The sequence below is a fragment of the Pezoporus wallicus genome, unplaced genomic scaffold, assembly GCF_028554395.1.
Source record: "Pezoporus wallicus isolate ANWC-B61680 ecotype Strahan unplaced genomic scaffold, APGP_CSIRO_Pwel_v1 contig_7068, whole genome shotgun sequence".
Classification (NCBI taxonomy): domain Eukaryota; kingdom Metazoa; phylum Chordata; class Aves; order Psittaciformes; family Psittacidae; genus Pezoporus; species Pezoporus wallicus.
The window spans coordinates 436605-458768 of NW_026635623.1; the positions used below are offsets into that span (position 1 = coordinate 436605).

Consider the following 22164-nt stretch of genomic DNA (forward strand, 5'->3'; position numbering starts at 1 on the left):
AAACAGTTTTCAGTGAAATCCACACGAAAAATGTCAACATCCTGGACTAAACATCTGGTTAGGGGTGATTGAATCTCTAACAGCTGTGGCAAAATGCCTTCACTTGCAAATGTTACTGGTGGGTAAGCAAAATTACCTTGCTATTGTTCCTATTTATGGCAGCACCCATTATATACTAGTTGCCTTCCAAACTGTTCTCCAAACAGCCTGCTACAACTGTTATGTGCATGTGGATGTAAATTCATTTTCTTCTACAGGACAAGTTACTCTCCGTAGGCTTCAAAGTTCAAAAAACACCATAGTAGGTGAAACTGTTTAAACCACCCAAGGACTATAACTGCACAGGGATATGAGAGCTAACTCCTTACTGTGAGCACCATTTATCCTCTAGACAAAAGGATTCTTAATGTCGAAAAGCATGTTTGACTTTAAATTCATACTTGAATTCATAAGAAAACACTGAGTTACTCTATGTTTTCACTAATGTTTTTATTTTCTTTTATTACTGTTCCAGTTTCTGTGGACAATAAAACCATCAAGTACTGTTGGGAATAAAAAGTAATAAGTGAAAGCTTAGAGATTTAAAGAATAATATTTCAGGAATTTTGCCTCAAATAGCCAGGCCTTTTATTTTTGTTGGTGCACCTAGATTATGCACAAGGAAAAACAGTGGTGTTTCTGTCAAATAAAAAGAAACATCTTTCTCATTAGGACTGTGTTTATCACACTTTCAAACATTCTACAAATCAATGCCCTTATTTGTCATTGTAATTCAACATAATAAAAGCTGTCGAAACTGCTCACATTGCTTGCTAGAGACAAATTTGCTGAAATTTTGCAGCATGAGCCAAATAACACAGTACCAGATCCTCCAGCTTTTATTTCACTCTGCTCTAGGCAGTATTCCTACTGGTTTCTGTGTAATTTTTTGCCTGAGTAAGGGCTGAAAGTTTCCGTTTTGAACATGAGACCTTTTTAGAAATAAACAGTCATAGAAACCCCATCTACAAAGCACATTGGGTGACTGAAATGGTACTGCTCTCAAATTTTATCTCTGAAATGCCAGGCTTATTTCCTACAGATTATTGCAAAATACAGACTAGCTACATCCTTGATGAAATTCCCTCGAGGACCATGAGGTGACCCCCAGGATTAAACACTGCATGACCTTTTGCATACAGAGCTCAGAAGCACTGTATTTTGACGCCTACTATGCCTTCGGAGATGTTAGTCTGTTCACTAAAAACAAAGATTATAGATCTCGTCTCTCATGGGAAGAGCTTTGATGAAGCAACTTTCTGTTAATACCTTGTCCAGAGACTCTCCAGGACCACACTGTGCCCCTCTGGCAATAGACTAAATAGATAAAGCTATCTCTCAAGGGCAGCCTTGAGTAATGGCTACATTTTCCATTATTTAAAAAAGATTTTTTAATGCATTAAATAAAAAAAAAAAAAAAATGATGGGAGCTTTGTGCTGGGAATAGGTAGAGTGCCAGGTCATGTGAAAAGCAGCTGGGACAGTGGTTAGGGCAAAGGATTAGAGTTAGCTGCTCTTTTTAGTCTTCTCCACACCACTAAGTTGTTCTGAGATTTGAAGGAGTCTTTCATGGCAAAGTCTATAAACCAGAGTCCCTCATCTAACTCTTCTGCAACTGCCTTTCCACATCTGTGAAGACTGTAGCAGTTTATCATGTCAAAACACTTTTACAGGCTCAGATAGAAGCTGATAAGCATTAACAGTTCTAGTGGCCAGTCAATGCATTTTTACCCCTTTTGGAACATGTGCCCAGAGCTTGTTTGATGACAATATATTCGACATTTGTAAACAAACACATGGCTGTGAAGACACTGGGACCTGGTAAGACCAGGTAATACGAAAAACAAGATGAAATCTACTGACGACTGTAGCTCCTCTGACTCAAGCCTTTATGGCAGCTGCATGGACAGACTCCTCCCTGAATTTTTATTCCAGCAATTATTCCTAACTTGGCAACCAGAAGTCAGCCCTGGCTTTCAACCTGGAAAAAAAAAAAAGAGCAAAGAGTTAGGCTAACACACACTAGCCTCCATCAAGCATTCAGAGTATTGTGTGTGTGATAACGGGTTGGATAAAACAGTGGCAAAAGTCTGCTATCTTCCAAGGCTCAGGAAAATAAACCACAAAGGCAATTCAACAAAGTCCTCTTTGTTCCTGAATAGAACCAACAAAATGAAAGGAATCTGGTGGAACAGAGAAGGCAAGAAAAAGGGCTGCTGCAGGGAGCAAGTACAGACAGAATCGCTCTTTGCTGGCTCCTCTGACAGAGCAAGTGCATGATTATCACGAGCCTCACAAAGACTGGAATTAAAGGGGCTGACTCGGCTGTCACATCGCTTAAGCTGCACTGGGGTCAATCGAGTTCGGACTAACCGAGGTCAGCCACACATGGCCCAGGAAGTAGGGGGTCTCTTTGTCTAAGCAACAATTGCTCAGGTTGATAAAAATAGATACCTGGACCCTGTGATGTCTTATAAACCTGTCCTTTTATGCCAGATTCCCACGAAGTGCAGTATATAATCAATAGTGCTCTGAAAAGAACAGAAGCACAATGAAGGCAGTCAGATGGTCACTCAAAACAAGTGTAAAGGGCAAAAGACGCAAGAGAAGTCGCATTCTGTGCTACCCCCTGAAGGACCCAAAGGAAAAAATAGTAAGTCTGAAATATCGGTACACAAGTACGATAAAATCCAAATGTAAACAGATGTCAGTGTCATGACATGACTGTAAGGGAGGCTGCTATTTGCAGGTCTCCATATCTCCTCTGTATATTATTTTGTAAATCCTGTCACTAACAGAGACTTCTCCTTGCAGATATCCAGTGATGCCAGGGCTACTGAAGAATGTCCTTGTGCTAAAAATAGTACCTATTCTTTCCCATGCCCTCTGTCCCCTTTCAGCTTTCACTTCACATGATTCAGCTCCAAGAGAGGGGCACTGACCTCGTCTCACCAAGAATATCAAACATCTCCACTGCTTTGATGAACTTTTTGGTGAGAGTGGAAAAAGGAGAAATGTACACATCAAACGTGTAGTCATGTGCTGGATGTGTCTGGGTTCATCCCGATACTTGTGTTTGAAAGCAAAACTGATATTCATCTCCTTCAGTATGCAAGCACAGAAAAGCACCTTTTGTTGTTTAGTTTTGGTTGGGGTTTGTTGGGAGGTTTTTTGTGGAGGTTTGAAGGAGGCTTGGTTTCAGGGTTTTTTTTTTCATTTAGCTGTTTGTGGGGCTTTTTTTATGTTTACTTGGGGTTTTTTGTTGTTGGGGTATTTTTGTGGGAGGCATGTTTTTTCCCTGGGGTTTCCAATTGCTTTTTGGACCAGGCCCATGGAAAAATCTATTAATTTTGTCACAGCATAGGACTATATTATGTTTACCATCATTATGGTAACCAAGATCAGGATGCATGTGAGCTTGCTCCACAGCACAGATAAAGTCATTATCTCTGGCCAACAAACTCATACTCACCTTTGTTTCCTGATATACGAATCAGGATTTTCCATCTTGACATTATTTGTGGCAACAATGCCAATTTTTTAAAATACCTTCTACAAGTAAAGTCTGTGTCCCCTGCATTCCTCAGGTCATAACACTGAGGCTTCCTGGTAAACAAACCAGATCTACTGTGCTACAGAGTGAACTGAACCAGGTTTTCAAGCAACCGTCTTTGTGGACAGGGAACTCACTAAAACAAACCCTGCGAGCAAGCCAAAGAAGGAAAACTACAGGACCTCCAGGGGATCTTCACCGATGTGTTCAAGCTGATAGGGTAGGATTAATCGGAGAAAACAAGTCCTTGGGTAAACTCAATTCTCCTTTACAACCTGACTATGTGTTTACCCGTCCTTGAGGAAAGAGTCCCTGCTGTGGCTTATCAAACCCAGAGGGATTCCCAGTGTCCTCAGGGAAGTCTGGGTCAGAAGTCACACTGAAAACTCTAAATGTACTATCTGTGCTTCATCATTCGACAAACTTTAGACTGGAATTGATGTTCAGTTATCCCGTGCTCTAATAGCAGAGAACAGCCTTTTTTATTCATCACTGTTGTTTTAAAACAATCCTACTGCGTTTTTTCCTGCTCTGTTGCAAAGTTTGAAGTGCTGGTGCTACATCCCTTAGGTTAGAATCACCTTACAGAAGGACATGTCAATGGCTGTTGTTAGCTTGTGTGTGCATGTGTTTAGGCCAGGTTAGGGACAACTGTCTCCATTGATAATGTTGTCAGAAAAGCACATTTGTGCCCACCACATGCTCAGGAGAGATGTTGCGTTTACTCAGGCTGAGGTGCTTGGTGGACTTTTCCACAAATCAAGCACACCAACAGCAAGTTTCAATGCTCTTTTATATGCAAACATAATGGATTACTACACATCCCACTACATACTGATTGGTTATTAATTAACATACAGTTACATATTCATTCATATAGCTATGCATGCTCAGAGGATGGGTCTTCACCTGTGTAAGGGTCTTTTTGACCTGTGGGTGTGATTTTTAATATTATAATGAAGGCAGTTCACTTCAGTATACCTTAAAAATTACTTTAATTGCAAAGCTGGTTAATCAAATAGACACTTTGCCACGCTGTCAAATAACTTATCCTTGACACAATCAGTCCTGGATGTTCTCCTTTGATCTTTTAAATAGAACCAGGTCCTGGTTTTACTCATTAATTCCTCATTGTTAACGAAGGTCATCTTGACCCAGCTTCAAGATCCTAATACATACAGTAACTATGACTACCAACAGCAGATGTAAAATACATCAATTCCCACCTTTGTGTCTTCTTGACAACTTCCACATCATAAGTCTAATACCACTCCTTTCTAGGTATTTGGTCTACAAAGAGGCAGGCACTGTAGTACGTAGAGGTTATAATGATTAGGACTGTAATGAACAATCCAAACAGAAAAAGCTGCTTTAGCCAATTAAGATTGGGAAGCCACAAGAGTAACCAAGAAACGTCTAATCCTTCTTGTTCTTTAATTTCAGATGCTAGTTCCTTCGATTGTTCTATTTTTCCCTCTATCAGTTGTGAATTATTTGTTAGATTGAAGCAACACATCCCTTTAAATTCTTCACAGCCATGAGTATCTTGAAGGAGTAAGTAATCAATTGCAGCTCTGTTTTCAAGAGCAGCTTGTCTTATCTGCGTTATTTCGGTTCCAACAGCTGTAAGTGACTGCAAAGTATAATTTATATCTTTCACTAGGGCATAAGTAATTTTTCTTATCATATGATAATTTGTAGCCGCTCCAACTCCAGGATCTAATATAGCTGTGTCTGACATTTCACTTGAAGAATAGGAGTATGACATTCAGATTGACATTCTTTCAAAAGTCCGTATTTAAGGAAATGATTCACTATTGGCTCTAAACTTTTTCTGGCTCCCCTCCTGCCTGTCATTGAGATCCAGTTCCCATCATAAGTAAATCAGTTTCAGGAGGTATTTTCTGAGGCTGGCTGATACTTCTGTTTTTTGGACATCCATTTTTCCAGTGTCCTTGCTTTTTGCAAAAGGCACATTGATTGATCCCTAGGGGTCTTATCATATTTCCACATCCTATTCTCCTACCTCTTATTCCACACTCCCTAGGAAATCCCCTACCTCAAGATGACATGTGGGACTGGGCAAATGCAGCTGCTAAGATTGCAGCTTTTTTTGGTTTTTGTCAGTTGTTCTGTCTTTCTCTATTGCCTTTTCCCCTTCTTCTTCTAGTTTGTTATAAATTTTATATGCAATCTCAATTAACTATGATATGGTCATCCCTATGACCCCATATACTTTCTGTAACTTTCACCTAATATAAGGGGCTGACTGTCCAACAAACAAGGTGGTAAATACTGCCTTATGTCCTTAATTTCCTGGGTCCAGATCAGTCTATTTTCTAGCTGCCTCACATAACCTTTCATAGAAGGCATAGGGGTTTTTTGGTTGTCCCTGAATTATTTGAGTTAGTTTAGCAAGATTCTTTGGCCGAGTTATTTCGTTTTTTTTATTTCATACAATATCAGTTGTTAATACCACTTTGTCATTAACCTTCTCCCAGTTGTGTTCCTGAGTTGGCATAAAATTATCTGTATCTGTTACATTTAATCTCTTATTCTCCATTTTAGCTTTTTCCATTACCATTTTTTTTTCCTTTGCTTCCTCTCATCAACAACAAATTATTTAATAAAATCTGTATATCCTGGTAATTGGGGTTATGATTTTCAATTATCATCTTAAAAGAGTGGTACATTTTCTCTATATGATCCATCTGACTCTTTCCAATTCATTAAGTCAGAATTAGTAAAGGGCGCTTAAACAAATACAGGCTTTCCTCCTGGGCCTGCAGCCTGACGAAGAGGATCCAGTACTACAGAATTTTGTTGTGCTTGGTTTTTCCCTGTTACAAGACTAAAATTATCACTCTCTCATTATTTCTATGACTATTTCCACTATCTGGAGCTACCAACATTCCAACGCTACATGCTGAGCAACAACATGAATCTGTATCCCTATCTTCCATCACCGTTACATTTGAATCAGAGTCTAAAGGTTTACATTTCACTTGGGTTTCATGATAATTTCTTAAAGCAAAGAATAATAAACATAAGGTACTTCATCCCATTTGTCTTGTCCTTGATGAAACATTAGTTGTAAAATATTATTATACTTTAACAACATTTTCTCAGGCTGTTTTCCCCCATCTTCCAACTTATATAGTGGTCACCATTTACTACAATATTCAATTAGCTGTCCCTTTGTTAATGAATCTTCTCCATATTTTCCATAATGTTTCACAATACACCCAGAAGAACAAGGATTCATTTTAGATGGCTGAGTTTTCACATTTTTACCCAAAAAGAACATTCTGATCCACAATTTCAAATACTCCAAATGTCACTGTCAAGCATATATAAATTTTATCTATTTTATCAACAATCCTCCTTAAGTGCATGCACAACCTTATTCAAAACAGTATCTCTTAAGCATTGCACCATTGTGTCACTTGCCCACTCTGGCTGGAAATCACAGAGTCCCCTGTCAAAAGGTCAATGCACAATGGAGTCCAAAGAGCAGTGTCTCCCTGCCAAGAACTGGCATGTCGATATGGGCAAAGTGTTATAGCTGTCCTATCTGGGTCGCCAAAATCTGTGATCCAAAAAGCAGATTTATGCCCAGCATGCAATAAGTCAGTTCCACACACCCAGGAGAAATATTGTATTTATTCAGGCTGAGGTGCTTGTTGAACTTTTCCACAAATGAAGCACAAGAACAGCAAGTTTCAGTGCTCTTTTATGCACAACAATAATAGATTGGTACATGTCCCACTACATACTGATTGGTTATTAATAAACATTTGATTAGATATTCATTCATATAGATACACATGCTCAGAGAAGAGGTCTTCATCTGCATAAGGGTCTTTTTGACCTGTGGGTGTGATTTTTAATATTGTCATGGAATAATCTTTAGACCTTTAGGTCTTTTTAGATCTTTAAGGTCCCTTCCTACCCAAACCATTCTTTGATTCTATGACAATATTATCATAGAATCATAGTATCATAGAATGGTTGTGTTGGAAAGGACCTTAAGATCATCCAGTTCCAACCCCCCTGCCATGGGCAGGGACACCTTCCACTAGACCAGGTTGCTCAAAGCCCCATCCAGACTCGCCTTATACACTTCCAAGGATGGGGCATCCACAATTCTGGCAACCTCTTCCAGTGTCTCACCACCCTCACAATAAAATTTTTTTCCCAGTATCTTATCTAAAGCTCCCCTCTGTCATCTTAAATCCGTTCCCCTTTGTCCTGTCACTATATGGCCTTGTAAAAAGTCCCTCTCTAGCTTTCTTGTAAGCCCCCTTTTTAGGTACTGGAAGACTGCTGGAACGTCTCCCTAAAGCCTTCTCTTCTTCAAGCTCAACAAGCCAAACTTTGACAGCCTATTTTTATAGGAGAGGTGTTCCAGCCTTCCGATCATTTCTGTGGCCTCCTCTGGACTCTCTCAAGCAGGTTCATGTCCCTCTTGTGTTTGGGGCCCCAGAGCTGAATGGAGTACTCCAGGTGAGGACTCACGAGAAAGAGCAGAGGCAGACAATCACCTTCCTTGACCTGCTGGTAATGTTCCTTTTGATGCAGCCCAGGACACGGTTGGCTTTCTGGGCTGTGAGCGCACACTGCCAGGTCATGTTGAGCTTTTCTCCAGTCAAGACCCCCAAACCCTTCTCTGCAGGGCTGCTCTCAGTCCATTCACCACCCAGTCTGTATTTGTGCTCAGGATTGCACTGACCCAGGTGCAGTACTGTGCACTTGGCCTTGTTGAACCTTACGAGGTTCACGCATGCCCACCTCTCCAGGCTGCTAAGGTCCCTCTGGAGGGCATCCCTTCCTTACATCATGTTTACCCCTCCACGTAGCTTAGTGTCATCAGCAAACTTGCTGACAATGCACTCAACCGTACTGTCCATGTCACTGACAAAGATGTGAAACAGTGCTAGTCCCAATACCAAACCCTGAGGAATACCACCCATTATAATGAAGGCAGTTCACTTCAGTACACCCTAAAAATTACTTTCAGTGCCAAGCTGGTTAATCAAATAGTCACTTTGCCAAGCTGCCGAATAACTTATCCTTGACACAGTCAGTCCCGGATGTTCTCCTTTGATCTTTTAAAGAGAACCAGGTCCTGGTTTTATTCATTAAATCCTTATTGTTGATGAAGGTCACCTTGACTCAGCTTCAAGATCCTAATACATGCAGTAACTATGACTACCAATGGCAGATGTAAAATATGTATCAATGCTAACTTGCAGAGTTTAGAGGAAGCAACATAGAGTGAACCACGAAAGCCAGCAATGCTACTGAAGTGTATGGGTAAGTCCTCAGACCATGGAATTTGGACTTTCTGACACAGCTGCCCTCCTGGTAGAGAGGAAAATGACAAGCAGGCACTCCAGCCATGTACAGAGTGAGCAAGGTGAGGAGCTCATGCATAGGGACCTAGAATTGCTCATGTCTGACCTCCTGCTTACTGAGAAGGCTACAATACATCAAGCAGTAGGACTTTCTGTAGAATCACAGAATCACAGAGTAGTTAGGATTGGAAAGGACCTTAAGATCATCTAGTTCCAACCCCCCTGTCATGGGGAGGGACACCTCACACTAAACCGTATCACCCAAGGCCTCATCCAACCTGGTCTTGAACACTGCCAGGGACAGAGCATTCACAACCTCCCTGGGCAACCTATTCCAGTGCCTCACCACCCTAACAGGAAAGAATTTCCTCCTTATATCCAATCTAAACTTCCCCTGTTTGAGTTTTAACCCATTACCCCTTGTCCTGTCACTACAGTCCCTAATGAAGAGTCCATCCCCAGCATCCCTATAGGCCCCCTTCAGATATTGGAAGGCTGCTATGAGGTCTCCACACAGCCTTCTCTTCTCCAGGCTGAACAGCCCCAACTTCCTCAGCCTGTCTTCATACAGGAGGTGCTCCAGTCCCCTGATCATCCTCCTGGCCCTCCTCTGGACTTGTTCCAACAGTTCCATGTCCTTTTTATGTTGAGGACACCAGAACTGCACACAATACTCCAGGTGAGGTCTCACGAGAGCAGAGTAGAGGGGCAGGATCACCTCCTTCGACCTGCTGGTCACACTCCTTTTGCTGCAGCCCAGGATACGGTTGGCTTTCTGGGCTGCAAGCACATACTGAAGCCGGCTCATGTTCGTTTTCTCACTGACCAACACCCCCAAGTCCTTCTCTGCAGGGCTGCTCTGAATCTCTTCTCTGCCCAACCTGTAGCTGTGCCTGGGATTGCTCCAACCCAGGTGTAGGACCTTGCACTTGTCATGGTAAAATTTCATGAGGTTGGTATCAGCCCACCTCACAAGCATGTCAAGGTCCCTCTGGATGGCATTCCTTCCCTTCAGCATATCAACCAAACCACACAGCTTGGTGTCATCAGCAAACTTGCTGAGGGCACACTCTATCCCACTGTCCATGTCAGCGACAAAGATATTAATCAAGACAGGTCCCAACACCGATCCCTGAGGGACACCACTCGCTACTGGTCTCCAGCTGGACATTGAGCCATTGACCACAACTCTTTGCGTATGGCCATCCAGCCAGCTCTGTTTATCATTCTCTACAGAAAATGTTTTAGTTTTATTTATAAGGAAGTTTATTCTTGCATCTCCAAAGTGATGGGATGTAATGTGCATTTCTCTTTCTGTATGTTGCCACCAGTTCCTCATCTCAGCATGTCTTTAACTTACCTACCCAATGCAATAAAGCGGCCTTGGTCTTTCAAACCATGTTAAAGAAAATAATCAACAGAGTACTTAAACCAGGTTTGACTTGACTTCAGATTTCAACTGAATTCAGTAGTAAAAGAAAACACTAGTAATTCTACTGCCACACAGCTAGCCTTGCTTAATGCCTAGTGTTAAGATAAATTATGTTCTTCAGTGTGTAGGATGAAATAAGAGTTGCTATCATGGCAGGATGAGTTTGTCAAACACTAGTTACATTAGTCAGCAAAGTTTTCTTCCCATAGAAGGAAGGATTTTGAAAGTAGATGATCAAGCGGATCTTGTAGATGTATCACTTGGAGCTATGATTCATGATCTATGTAGCCTCACTTCATATAAAGTATATCACTTTCTCTAACCCTCTTTAATAGGGACTTTGACAGAACTATTTTTTAATTCTGAAAGATATATAATCAAATTCAGCTCTTCAACTTCATTTTCAGTAACTTCTAATCATTGTTCTTTTATTCCAAGTACTCCTTGGCATGGTTTAAGAACTACTGAACTATTTAATAGCTGTTTAAAAGTAAAAGCTATAACTACTTAGACTATACATAAACAGAAGACTAAACGATCATTACCTTTCTAAGAAAAGTGTTTATGGAGAAAGATTTAAGAGAACAGTATTATAGATCCAATTGCTCCATTACTCTCTGTGTTTTAAAGCAGAAAGCCGACTGGAATTTGCAAAGTTAGGTAAAGGATAAGACTATTCTGAGTCTAATGAAAAGATGAAGGTACTGTTCGAATTTGCAAGTTGCTCAACCCTTGGAAAAGTCAAGCCACTTCTGGGGCTGCTTAGGTAGGGATTCTTTGCTCCAACATCCCAAGTGTGATCAATATTTTTATTGTTATGCTTGGACACTAAATTATGCTAGTTGTGAACAAGAAAGAATGTATTTTCCATTCATATGGAAAAAGGAGGGGGAAAGGTATAAGAAGAAGTGTTTGAGATCTATGCAAGAACTTAAGAAATCAATGGAAATATTTCCATTGAGTTCACTGTGTTCTGCATCACATCCTTTACAGAGCTCACTTTGCTGTCAAGTCCATTCCTTCTTCCCCCTTCTGTTGCTCAACTTACTTCCTGCTGTTAAGATCTTTTTCCCAAATATTAATAAATCTGTATAATCTTTGCCCTCTAGCTGAGTTTTTCTTGTATGGCACACTGTTTCACTGTATGCGTGACTGCATGGCTGAGGACTGCTCTGGAAATTACTCATAAAAATGAACTGTCTGATAATACCACAATTGTCAATATGTGTAGGTTGCAGCATCCCCGGTGGGCCATTGTAGCAGATCATAAAACCTCATTTCCAGGAAAGTTTCAAAACTTTTATTTTCTAAGGAACATTAATTATCAGAGTTCAGATGACCTGTCCCATTTCTCCATCCACTTCCTCTCTTTTTTTCCTCATCAGACACGATAGTTTGAAGGCAACTGGCAACAGATCACATGTCAGGGTCCAGGTTTTATGCCCTATATGTTCATATCAATGTCAGCTGAAGAGTTTAAAACCAAGACTCATAAGCAAGACTTATAAGCCTAATGCCCAAACCAATGTTTGTATGTAACCATTTCCCCATCGTTAAACTTTTGTAACAACAGCTGATTTAAAAGTCTGACACTTATGCAGACATATGCTTTGGTATTCTACAGAATTCCAGAGATTCATGCCCTTCAGCGCTGCCTGTTGACCTCTCCTTCAAACACAGGACTTAGAGAAATCTTCGCAATGGCCACTCTGGACCTACATGGTCATGAAAACTAGTCATGCCCCCATCAGAGTTTACAGTGATGCATTTTTTCACTGATGAATTATATTCTGTTAAGACCAGAACTTTTTTAAGGTACTTACCAGTTCTCATGAAGCTCTTACATGGGAAAGATTCTAATGCCTAGGATGAGACTTGGAATACATGAAAGAGCAAGAAAACTGTCACCCCTCTCAGATAATCATCCTATGATCAAGACACCGCCTGGTGCCAGAGGAGTCCACATTTCAAGTTTGTGTTCTCCAAGATGTCTGAATGTCAGAATCCCGCATCCCAGGCAAGCTTTCTGGCCAACAAACTATCAGTTATTCTGATTAACAGCTTCCTCTGTCTCTCTGTTGGACCTGTTTCACTTTCTATAAAAAATTAAAAATTAATTGGAATAAGGGCTTGAACTTAGACTGCTCATTGGACTATTGCATTGATGTTTTTCCAGGCCAGTGAATAGGTAACAATTTGCAAAAACTTGGTAAGTTGCAGAGCAACAAAAGGTAGCTGAAGGGGTCCCAAAAATTCAAGAGGAAAAAAAACAACAAAGACTTCTGGTAAAGTGATTTAGTAGACTACGAAACACCTGGTTTTCAGCCCTTGAGCTGAATAAGACAGAACAAGGACTACTAGCTGTTCTAGGGGTAGCTTTGTCAAATAATCTCCAAAGGTCGTGGTTCATTCAAATTTTCAAAAGAGGCAGTATTTAAAAGTCATACCTTTTAAGTCATACCTTTTTGTCTGAAGTGAAAAAAAACCCGACCCTGTATGATCCTCTAACAAGTCTTTTACATTAGGATGAAGGTGTTAAGCATCTTTAGTATCATGATAGTTTGATTCTTAAAGTTTCTGAAACCTCTGGCCCAGACATGAAGAAGAACCTCAGTGTTCTAGTTCTCAGTGGAGTGATTCGTTCCTCTGACACTCTTTCCAGCTCTGCTGGAATTTTTCAAATGAAGGCTTAAGTCTATTATTTACATGGTATTTTGATATGACAAATATGACATTTATTCATATTTAGCCATACAGAAAGATAAATGAAGGCAATCAAATATTCAGTGATTACTGTAAGATTACCATAAAAGACCATATAAAAGGTAAGACAAGAACTGTGCAGGTTGAATCCTAATCCTCTTACCTATCCACTAGATAATGTTCCATAATAACTTTAATATTTATGCTTGGTGGTCAAAATAATTTGTTTTCAAACAACATTTTGATAGGGAACTTTGATTAAGCTCTTTGTTTAGAAACTAAAATACGTATTTTAGACAGATTCCCCTCTCTATAAAAAATTGATATCAACAAATTGGTATTCGTGTAGACCATGCAAGGTTCTGCTTTTTTTTTAAATGTCATATAATATTTCATTTTCATAAGCACTTGCATAAATTCAGTTAAGAGTTAACCAACAAAAATATACAAATATGAGGGAGGTTTTATGAAGAACTACAACTTCAAAAGGAATTGGTTTAGGAGTCATGACCTTATTTTTTGCAATAACTTATGCATCATGAACTTACGTAATTGGCAGCAGATAACATATCACACTCTCAGTTTTATGTCCTTGGTTTGACAACAGTGTCAACTGAAGTATTTGCTAACTGCAGAACTAATGGAACCTCATAGCTGAAAATGTTTTCATACCAAAACTGGTGTTTGTACCAAAACACTTCCTCTTTATTGTTCTTTTTCAACATTACTAAATTCAGTATCAGATATGCATAGTGGCATACAACTAATTTTGGACATAAAAAAATATCTTTCTGAATACTATTTATACTAGCAAAATAGAATTATCTCAGAAATAAAAACATATCTTTTTCTAATTAAATGTTATCAGAAAGCACAAAACCACACACATGTAATGGCCTTCGAGCTCTAAATCTTTGTTATCTTCTCAGCAGGAGTCAACATTGAAATAAAATATTGGGAAACGAGTGACCTGGATTTTAAAACACTTTCGTAGGGTAGGTTTGAATCTACTTCTTCCCTTTCCCCGGGACTGCATTAAGCAGCAGCCAAGAGGCAAGGCTACACTGGTCCTCTCTGTTGAAACTGGACACCTGTACCATCCACTGAAAAGGTCAGTCCTCTTGGGACACTGGGCACCTCATAAGCTACAGAAGAAAATATATAAAGTAATAATTATACAATAGGGAGGGGTTTAAAAGGAATGTTAGTGACTTAAGATCTCAACAGCCATTTAAATTCAATGGCAAAGAAGTCCAAATTTATTGAGTGATCTAACAATTAGAGTGGGACTTGTTTGGGTTTTGGCTCTGAAGTGTGTATTTTGTGGGGAACAATTCTGTTTCAAGACACTGAAAAATTCACAATCATAGACAACATAGAGTAGGCAAATGGCTGAAATTTTTTGTTCTGCTTGACTAAATTACAACTGAGAGGAAGGAAACAATCATATGCCATCAGTTTAGTAGACTATTTGTTATTATGCCTGATCTGAACCTGAATTTAAACAGGCCTGAAAAGAACCACTTACATGTTTTGAAATCTGGCCAATAGTAGATTACCGCCAGCAATGTAGATTACTTGGTAGACACCATTTTTGATTCAACTTTATTGAAAACTTTCAGTATCTGGGAGAGTAAATTACCATGAATGAATGCATCTTCAGGTTCCTTAGATGGTCTCAAACCTGATCTTCTACAGCAGGAGGTTCTTCATTCTCTGTCCCTGCCTTTGCCTTCTGTGTCTTGGTCAGTGTGGCTGGAGCTCTTGCTGGGGAACACCAAGGTAAAAATGTCATTGAGTACCTCAGCTTTCTCCATGTCCCAGGTAACCAGGTCTCCTATTTCCTTCCAGAGAGGGTCCACATTTTCCCTAGTCTTCCTTTTATCAATAACATACATATAGAAGCTTTTCTTGTTGCCCTTGATGTTCCTGGACAAATTGAATTCTGTCAGGGCTTTAGCTTTCCTAACCCGATTCCTAGCAACTTGAACAATTTCTCTGTATCCTTCCCAGGCTACCCATCATTGCTGGCACCCTCTGTAGGCTTCCTTTTTGGGATGGAGTTTGTCCAGGAGCTCCTCATTCATCCATGCAGGCCTCCTTGTGGTTTTGCCTGACTTCCTCTTTGTCAGGTTCCATCGCTCCTGAGCTTAAAGGAGGTGATCCTTAAATGTTCACCAGCTTTGTTGGGCCCCTCTTCCCTCCAGTCATAAACTGACCAAATCCATTCCTGTTTCTCTACGCAAGAATAACTGTGTCTATCATATTCCCAAATTCTGTTTTGTTTAGCCTTTTCCTAAAAATGTCTCATCATGGATTTTATTCAACTTCCATAGTGCTTCACTGTCCTTACTATTACAAACATTTTCCTGAGATCTGACTCAAATCTCTCTTGCTGCTATGTAACATTGCGTTCAGCTCCAGACAATACACTCCCAGAAAGATCTGGGTTGTATCTACATTAGCATTTTAGTTCATCCCTGCTTTGATTTATAAAACAGTGTCAGACACACAGATTTTCAGGAAAAAAAAAGAAAAAAAAATCAGAAAATGCAGTGCAGGAGTGCATCTAATGATCTCTAACCAGTACATAGATCCATTCTGAGGGATCAGCCCAGAACTATTCCAGCACCTTAAAGCGTGCATGATTGTGGATGTTAAGCTCTCATCATCAACTATCTTACTTTACAGGTCCTGTTTTGCATCCACCCCACACTCTTACCAGGCCACACAACTTGCTAAAGTAGACATCTGCAGGCCAACATCCATTGGAGAAAAGCAAAGGATGGGATGGGATGGGATGGGATGGGATGGGATGGGATGGGATGGGATGGGATGGGATGAAAGAATGGAGGAACTGATTTATCAGGCAAGAGCAGGCCAGATGCACAAAGAAGGTAAAAGGAGACTTATAGCCATCATTTGCCCTGGTCCCTGTGACATAGAGAAATTACGTTCACACAGCTGAGCAGCCCCTTCCCTTATTGTGATCAACACACCAGGCTGGTCAGCTAGATGACACAAAGGTGAACTGTAATAGCCAATGCTCTATTACAGCCTTTAAGAATGACAGATTTTAATTTGGTATCTCAGAGAATCAGAGAATCAGAGAATCATTAGGGTTGGAAAGGACCTTAAGATCATCTAGTTCCAAGCCCCCTGCCGTGGGCAGGGACACCTTACGCTAAATCATATCACCCAAGGCCTCGTCCAACCTGGCCTTGAACGCTGCCAGGGACAGAGCATTCACAACCTCCCTGGGCAACCCATTCCAGTGCCTCAACACCCTAACAGGAAAGAATTTCCTCCTTATATCCAATCTAAACTTCCCCTGTTTAAGTTTTAACCCACTACCCCTTGTCCTGTCACTACAGTCCCTAATGAAGAGTCCCTCTCCAGCATCCCTATAGGCCCCCTTCAGATACTGGAAGGCTGCTATGAGGTCTCCATGCAGCCTTCTCTTCTCCAGGCTCAACAGCCCCAACTTTCTCAGCCTGCCTTCATACGGGAGGTGCTCCAGTCCCCTGATCATCCTCGTGGCCCTTCTCTGGACTTGTTCCAACAGTTCCATGTCCTTTTTATGTTGAGGACACCAGAACTGCACACAATACTCCAGGTGAGGTCACACAAGAGCAGAGTAGAGGGGCAGGATCACCTCCTTCGACCTGCTGGTCACACTCCTTTTAATGCAGCCCAGGATACAGTTGGCTTTCTGGGCTGCAAGCGCACACTGCCGGCTCATGTTCATTTTCTCATCGACCAGCACCCCCAAGTCCTTCTCTGCAGGGCTGCTCTGAATCTCTTCTCTGCCCAACCTGTAGCTGTGCCGGGGATTGCTCCGACCCAGGTGTAGGACCTTGCACTTGTCATGGTTAAACCTCATGAGGTTGGCATCAGCCCACCTCACAAGTGTGTCAAGGTCCCTCTGGATGGCATTCCTTCCCTCCAGCATATCAACCACACCACACAGCTTGGTGTCATCGGCAAACTTGCTGAGGGCGCACTCAATCCCACTGTCCATGTCAGCGACAAAGATGTTAAACAAGACCGGTCCCAACACTGATCCCTGAGGGACACCACTCGTTACTGGTCTCCGGGTATCTCAGAACATAACCAAGGATAAGATGTAATTAAGATAAGAAAAAACAAATACTTCATTTTGGAAGACAATGTACTGGCATGATGTCCTTTAAACAATGGAACAGTCTCTCGGACTCGGATCCTACTTGGTGCTTTTATAGCCAGACCAGCAAATGCTAGAAAACAGACTGCAGGATATAGTCTTGCTTTGGCAAGTGATGGAGCTGGATGATCATTTCCATCTAAGCTTCCTTTCAATTCACACTGAAGTTTTGGAAGCAGGTTCTCTTTCTTAGCTTGTATTTGCCATTTGGAATCATGTATCAGCTGGAGCTCCTAGGTATAGCAGTCACAACAAACATCAGTTGAGCTCTTAGGCATGAGCACAAACATTGTGCAACAAGGTTAGCAGGTTACTTTGCCTGCTATTGCCTGAGTTAATACTTCCTGCTAAATTGTGGTGTGCTGACATAGCAGTAGAGTTTCTGAATTAAAGCTGGCTTGTACCTTGTCAGTCTGCTGTGTGCTAAGAAGGTTTCACTTGCGCACGTAGAAATATCTTTATTTAATCTCTAGGTTTATAAGCTAAATAAACAAATACCAGAACTTCTCCCTTTTGACTTACTCCATGTGCTTCTTCGATGCCTGTTATCATCAGACTGTCGGTACAATGAGACGTGAATCACCTTTATTTAAAGTCTAATACAGAATCAAGCACCTTGACCCAACACATGCAGCAGAGACCGGGAGAACTGCACTGCACTCGTAGTCAGCAGCAGTTGAAAGTTTTGCTAGTTCTTTGGGGCAGCTTGTCCTGTTAAAAATGCCTGTAATGCTGAACCTTCTCCTCTAAGAACTTGTTTCTGAGAAATGTGCCAGTGTAGTCACCAATAAATGGAGTCATCTAAGCTTTACAAGTCATTTTGGAAAATCATGGCCACATTCTTGAATGGAGAGGACACATTTTTATTTCAGCCATATGAATGTAAACTAAAATCTCTCCTTCTCCTTTTCTCAAAATCAAAGAACAACGCTCTTTACAGAGCTACAAATTGTACCCCTTCAACACAGATACATGCACACTAAGACGAAGACCACCAATAGCAAATGCAGAATTATCTATTGCCATGTAAAAGACAAGTATACACAACAGAGCAAATAAGGGAAAAAAAATACTTTTAAAAGTAATATTACAGAGACAAAATAACAAGAGAAACATTTCAGCATATTGCTGCCCCAAGCGGCTGTAATTTCAATGGAAAATAACTACCAAATGTTTCCAAAGCCAACCACAGAAATCAAATAAGATTCAACTTAAATTCAATTTATTCTGAAGATTTTGTTATTATAGAGGCACACATGCATGTAGTATTCATGGTTATTTCTCAAAAATTAAACTCTTCTGGATTCAAATTTGTGTAACACCAACAAAAAGGGTTTTAAAAGGAGAAATCCCTCTATTCTGTGAAACTGCTTCTGGGAACTTTCCTGGAAATCCCAGCAAGACAAGCCAAAGAAAATTATCTCTGGGGAATTGCGATTGTTGTAGCAAATGTGTGCTTATACTCTGATTCATTTAATTAAGCCCTTCGAATGAATAACAGGATACAAAAACAAGGGATATACTGAAAAAGAGTAACCAATCTATAACAAGAACTCTCAAGTTATTGACTGTATATTATACAAATGTAAATCCAAATCAGCAAAAAAAGCCCTTCTGTGCTTATATATTATGATGTTTCAACAGAAGTTTGAAAGCAGCATTTGCCAATGGTGTTAATTTTAAATTATATGACTAATGACAACACTGTATACCACCCAAGATTTTAGCATGCTGAGAAAATCTCATTTCTCTTTTGAAGTTATAGTAGAAAAACCATAAACCAATCATTTCTGAAGGATATTAATGGAGACAGAGTGAGAGAAGAAACACACACAGTGAAGAAGTTAAAATAAATTACTATATGTATAACAGACATAGTAAAATACCCAGATTACAAACCCTGAGTCTCTATTAATTTCTCTTTCACTTTAAATGAATAGCAATGTGTGAAAATTGTGCAAGGAAAATAGAAGCTGTTCTCTCATAAGCAACAGTGCTGTTTTCAAACAACAACTGCACTGTTAATATATTCACTTGTACTGTATTAGTAATAGTCAAAATTTGTCATGAACTTGCTGAGTGAATTTCATTGATAGCCGCGGTGAACTCCTTTCAGACAAGCACATCATGCTTTTGGACAAGCTGAGTTGCACTGAGCAACTACGGATCTGTAGCTATTAATGGAATTGTCTTCAAGTAGATCTACAGTTACATCTAGGTGAAGACTGGTCTCCAGTGGTCCACAAGTAGATGTACATTTACCCATGCTTATTAGTTTGGAAGAATGCCACTTTGGGGAAATATATTAGGAAGAAGTATAGGACCGAAAGGTGGAGACTGAGGTGCTGCTGAAGTTACAGATGATAACTTTTTAACGAAATTCAGCAACACGGACAAAAAGAGAAGCACTTGCTTTACATTAGTTTCTGAAGTTTCTGATTGCACCATTCATAACATCACCACGACTGAGGCATGCCAGCTTGAACCAGGACTTCCAACAGTTTTTTAAAAGTATTTTTTCTCTCAGTACAGCCTTGAAAAGTTGCCTTAGTCAGACCTTGAGTGCCTCAGATTACTCACAGTTTCCCATGACATTTTGATGTTTAAGTTAAATATGATACCAGGTTGGATAAGATTAAATAGGCCAGATGAACAAATGTAATGTACTTCATTTTTCCACTAAAAAGAAAAAATAAATAAAATAAAATAAACTGACAAGTTATTTTAAAGAGAAGAGTTGCATTTTGGGCACCTAGACACACATTTATAGCACTATCCAGTTACAAATACAGCAAATTTTAGGGCAGTCTTATACAACTCAATCAGAGCAGAAAAGGAAGTAAAAATTTGCACCCCATGCTTCAAATACACACACAGGGACAGAAATGCTGCATTCTAACTTCTCTGTCTTATATACAAGGGAATAACTTCACCCTCATCACACTACATACCTGAACTGGCAGAAAGCTGCTAGTAACCTCTTTAGTAACTGTCATTCTCATGTACTCCAGGACACAAATGCCCAGGCTGAACTCCAACATTACATTGTTCGGCCCTCAAATGGCAAAAATCCATCTAGAATTAAAAAATGGTACATTAAAATAACATACAGTAAGTAATGAATTTTGCAGTCCCTACTTAGCAAAACAATTTCCTCACATCACCTTTACCAGAAAGTGAAAGTTGCAATACAATATATGCTGCTAAATTAAACCTTGCACAAACATTACTAACAAGTACAGATGTACACTACTTCAAGTGCTTACCGTCTGCAATTCAAGCAAATAGCAAGTTACTGGAGGCCAAGAGCAAGCATTACAAGAGCTGTGAATGAAAGGTGATGTATTGTTAAATTGAATGTCTGTACAAGAGGGTTGTGCTTATGGAATTTGATAGCAATGAAAACTGCACTGAATATAAATGTCACCTTATTTATCATCCCTTATTTTTAGATTTTTCATTGCAAGGAAATAAGCAACTTTAATTCTGTACTAGAAAGCTCTCTATAAGAGAAAAAGTTGATTCAAGAACTTTTCAGAAATATTTTAGTTTCTGCAGTTCCCACAGCTGGGAAAAGAAGCACCCATTCAACTGAAGTCTGTAACAGTATTAATCATATCAGGTCATTTTGGGGTGTTCCCACACAGGTGTTTAGCAGATTATGGCTTGCTTTCCTAGTAGAAAAAAACATAATTAATCAAACACCAAATAAAGCAGAAATTTTTACACACAGAATGGAGGATAAATATTTTTATAAAGTCCTTCTCTGACAGATTATAGCTTAGAAATGGGAAAAAGTTCCAAACACTTTCAAAAGTGATTAAATGCCAGTGGCCTCACCACTGCCTTTTATTGCCACATGGTCAAATTTTATTATCTCCTATCAAAGACCTAATGTCCAAAGTGATGTCAGCACCCACTAGTTAAGCGACATCTGTCCCAGTTCCCCAGATGATACACTGCTCACTAAAACCAGGGCTGCTCAGTATGCACTTCCAGCTTGGTTCCCCTCTAAAATGGGGTCATATCATGGGCACTGCTAGGCCTAAGTTTGAGTGGTTCTTGATGAGAGCTGATTATCAGCACCAAAATATTTCCATTAAACCACACAGATCTAGGATCCTCCCCTTCTTGCTTCTTAATTGTCACCATGACAATGTCAACACTTAAATCACCAGTGCTGAACATATGCGAGATGTGGCCCAGTTTGTATCTTTTGGAGTTGTTACCTAGACTGTTTTCAGACACACATTTGGTTTATATTTCTTAGGCATTCTTCACAGCAATAAAACTGGAGAGAGGGGATGGGAATAAGACAGCCCCTGTGGCATAGAGAAGATGATAGCAACCAAATGCCCAATTCTTTGGGTATCGGAACAAAACTGCTTTAAAAGGCAGCTCCAAGGCCACTGTTGAAATGGACTGATGTCATGCTAAGAAGCAAGAGCTTGTTGCAATACCTCTCTGGCATCTCACTTGAGAAAGATCAGCATGCTTTATCGCAATAGCTACGGGTCATCTGTATGTAGGAAACACAGTGACAGCAGGGTTCAATAAGGGAGAATATTCCTAATAATAGAAATCTAATATTGTAACACCTTTAACATTATGATAGACTTTTAGTGTTAATTTGGTTTAGGTATAGCCATTTCATAAGCATGGTCATATTTTTAAGCAAAGCCTTTTGAATTCTTCCAAAAGATGTTTACAGTAGTTAAAGAAGTATCACATTTTAAAGGTACATTTCTAATTACATTCTGGCAGAACCTTAGCTGGAAACACTACCAGTACTATTTTGATAGCAAAAGCTGTGACAGTTTACATCAGCTAAGGTTATCTGCCGTCTGCTGATTATCACGATCAAACATCATTACAGGAATATTGTCAGCAGAGATGA

The 22164-nt window shown here is 40.0% G+C and overlaps 1 long non-coding RNA gene across 3 annotated transcripts in view; it reads left to right on the forward strand.

The window, feature by feature from the left end:
• LOC130592638 (uncharacterized) overlaps positions 1-16171 on the forward strand; it is a 52225-nt gene extending 36054 nt beyond the window's left edge. Inside the window, exons 2-3 of one of the 3 annotated variants that reach the window (XR_008970613.1) lie at positions 2854-3032; positions 15776-16171. This is a non-coding gene — a long non-coding RNA (uncharacterized LOC130592638). Of the gene's footprint in view, positions 1-2853; positions 3033-3626; positions 4237-5035; positions 5147-15775 lie in introns of those variants that run through there. The other 2 variants (XR_008970615.1, XR_008970614.1) reach the window with 2 other exon arrangements.
• The last annotated feature ends 5993 nt before the right edge of the window (positions 16172-22164 follow it).